Source organism: Citrus clementina, unplaced genomic scaffold (assembly GCF_000493195.1).
Source record: "Citrus clementina cultivar Clemenules unplaced genomic scaffold, Citrus_clementina_v1.0 scaffold_5, whole genome shotgun sequence".
Classification (NCBI taxonomy): Eukaryota; Viridiplantae; Streptophyta; class Magnoliopsida; order Sapindales; family Rutaceae; genus Citrus; species Citrus x clementina.
Window position 1 is genome coordinate 3075234 of NW_006262201.1, and position 3697 is coordinate 3078930.

Below are 3697 nucleotides of genomic sequence, written 5' to 3' on the forward strand. Positions count from 1 at the left end.
TTTTTTCTTTTTCGAATGACCTTGATAAAGCAAGAAATTTACTAAAAGAAAAAAGACAGGTCAACTCAAACAAGAGGACATAATGAGCTTACCCCTTAAAGTATTAAAGATCTGAAATAGTGTAGCAAAAATAATGTATAAAAAGAAAATTAACCAGTAAAAATAAACTAATAAAAATGAAAAGCCATTAGCATCATGGTAAAACAGTCTTCTAAACTATTGTAGCCATTAGCGTCATTGGCTAGTCCCCCAATGGAAAATCTGCGTGGGAAAAGTGGTCTAGTCTATTGATAAGACTAGACCATCCCACTCAAAACTCAATATGTTATGACACGGTTTACACACATACGACCGCTGGGAAAAATGAAAACACTTGAAACCTACAATTTGTACCTATGCTTGGACTTAAAAGGAAAAAATATATTCGAGCGATTTGTCTTTCACAAATTTTTGTCACACTTCTTCCTAGCTATCACATTTGAACACAAACGATCAACGTGACAACACAATTAATGGTGCATACTCCGAATCTTGATCTCGCCAGTACTCAGTTGATTTGGTGCTATGCATTGAATTAATTAATAGTGTAGATTTATTTTTAATTTTTAATTCTTTTACCAAGTCACCTTTAATTCGGTACACAAAAAATAAAATCAATGGAGCAATGAATCTATAAGTGTTAATTTTAGATTATTCTCCTTGTGAATTGACTATCTTCAAATTATCTCCTTACTTTTGAAAACCTTAATTTATCTCTCATTTATGTTAAAAAGACAAAAAGAATTTATCAACTATTTTCATTTTTCCCTTAACTTTTGAATAAAAATAGAGACAACTTGAGGATTTTAAAAATAAAAAGGTTATTTGAAAATAATCAATTAAAAAAAGGAAAAAGGACACCTACACCTAAGGTTTAGGGAAATAGTCACAAACACCCCCAAGTTTTTAATAAGGGACACCAAGATCCCTTTTTGACCATAATGCCCTTTGACTCTATAAATCCTAAAAAATAACCCCAAAATTTTATAATAAATGAAAATATGACATTAGAATAAGTGTAATAATATATACATTTCAAAATATTTTTATTATTTAAAAATATTTTTATCTTTTTTAATCTATTAGACCTATTTTATTATATTAAAGTAATTTTTAATGATAGATAGAAACATAATATTAAAATAAATAAATTAAATTATTTGGAATATTATGTAAAATTTAATGTTAATATTATTAATAGGAATTTTTTAATTAAAAAATCTATTTAACCCAAAGATTTATTTAAAATCTTTATAATATTACAAACATATTATTAAAATAAATATAATAATTTAAAATTTTAATATTATTTTAAATATTAAAACTAATTTAATATTATTAGTCTACTAAATAGATTATATTATTTAGTTAATCAAAAAATTTTAAAGTCAATTTTTTTAATTACTATACTCAAAGGGTATTACGGACAAAAAGCAGTTTTGGTGTCATATTTTTAAAATTTAGAAATTTTTATGACTATTGTCCTAAATCTTAGGAGTGTAGGTGCCTTTTTCCTTTAAAAAAAAAAAGAGAGTAATACTAAATTTACCTAATCTTTAATCTCATGCCATATATAGTGTATGTCCCAATCATACATGGAGAAGCGACGCTGGTACCAACCTAACTGAAAAAATTATCATAAAAAATACAAACAAGTGCAAATCCTTTGAAGGAATGTCAAAGTCAAAAAATTATTTTCCTTTCACAGAAACGACAAGCCCTGATACCAAAGAAGCTTCTTTGTGTTTTCCCAAAATCAAATTTGTTCGTAAAGAATATCAATAATCACTACAAGAAAATTTTCACTGTAACAAAGCTTGGGGATTTGCGCCATCTTGGTCAATTTTTATTGTAAACTAGATTAGATGTCCCAATTTTTTTTAATTTCAAATCTCTTCTTATAAAAATAAATTTGAATTTTAGGTGGCCACATAAATTTGAATTCTGAAAAAATCAGCAAATTAAAACATTAATATGAATTTTCTGTACTTGATTTACTTTTAATTAGTTGTGTTTTTTTTTAATTAACACTTCCCTTTTCTGTCGAGTTTTATTAAAAATAAAAATGGAAAGCTTATATATTATTTCCCTTTAATTAGATGATTCCGATGCTTACAAACGTGGAGAAAAATTAACCTCAAATACAAACATTGAGAAATATTGACAAGCTGAAACCCAATTACTATATATTACTGTTTTAATTAAAATCCAAATGTCATGAATAATTAAAATATAAATAAAGAAGTAAAAATTGTTTAAAAAAAAAAACGAAAGACCTAAGCGTCCTTTTCCGGTGTATGAAAGTCTCAAAATTTGTGAGAAAAAGAAAAAGAATTCATAACAGAAAGTGAAAAGAAGTATGCAACTCCCTAAAAAGCAAGTAATAAAAAAAACTTTTTCTCCCATTGAGTGTGAGGCTTTTGTCTTTTGCCGTTAATATGAAAAAGGATCTCATGAAATGATGGTAATCAGGTGGCTCATGACTTTTTATTTTTGTTTTTTTATTATTATTTCCTTCTAGATTTCGTGGTGTTGAAATGAGCTAAAAGCCTAAAAATATGTTTGGTTACAGAGAAAATGAATGAGAAAACGATGGAAAAATAGTTTCAAAAGTTTATTCATTAACAACTTGTACATGAATGAATACAAGCTACTATATTTATACTTGGATGATTGCATACGAGAATCTACTCACTAGATTTTTCTAGAAACTTCACAAACATACACACTGAGCTGGTAGCTATTAAGCCTGTTATAACAACTTGGCCAGGTCATCATAACTAACTCATGACTGATATGCTTAGCCGCCAGTGAGATCATGAAGCTTATTCTGCATACTCTCTCATCAGGCTTATCAATCATACGCTGTAAAGTGGATATCAACATCACCAGCACCATTACATCAACATCAACATCAACATCACGACACGTGGATATCAACATCAACATCACTAACACGTGGGGCCTATTTGTGGAAACGAAGAGTCCTAAGGAGGAATAAAATAATATGATGATGACAATCATTTATTTATAGACATCAATATCAATAGGAGAGCCCTTAAGTTACATGTAATTTGTACCTACTCATATAAATAATGGATGGTGTGGTAACTTGACACTCACCTATAAATATATATAGTACAGGATTTATCAATACATTTATTGAAAGTAAGAATTTATTAATTTATTTTATATGTTTATTATAATGTACTGATATTTATAATAAAAAAATTATTGAGATAACTTTGGAACAAGTCTATTTAATTGGAGATTTCTCTATTGTCATAAATTTTGAAAAAAATATCTATTCTATTTATAATGATAGAAAAAAATCTGCCTCACTTAATTTTTTAAATTAAAAGAGAAATTTTAATACTTAAATTTTGAGGGCAGGGTTTGCCGATGGGATTCCATTGGCTAAGCATGTATTTATTGAATAAACAACAATATCTTCAGTTGTTCAGTTATGAAATTTATAAAAAAAAATAATTTGGTACCTTTTTTAGTATCTTCCCATGCACGTGACTCTCTTTCCTATTTAAAAATCAATCTCCTTTTTTAGTATCTCTCTCTCTTTTTTTTTAAATCAAATTTCCTCTTTTATTAATCGATTTGAATTACGGGACCCCATCCTTTCCTCATTTGGCTTGTTCACATG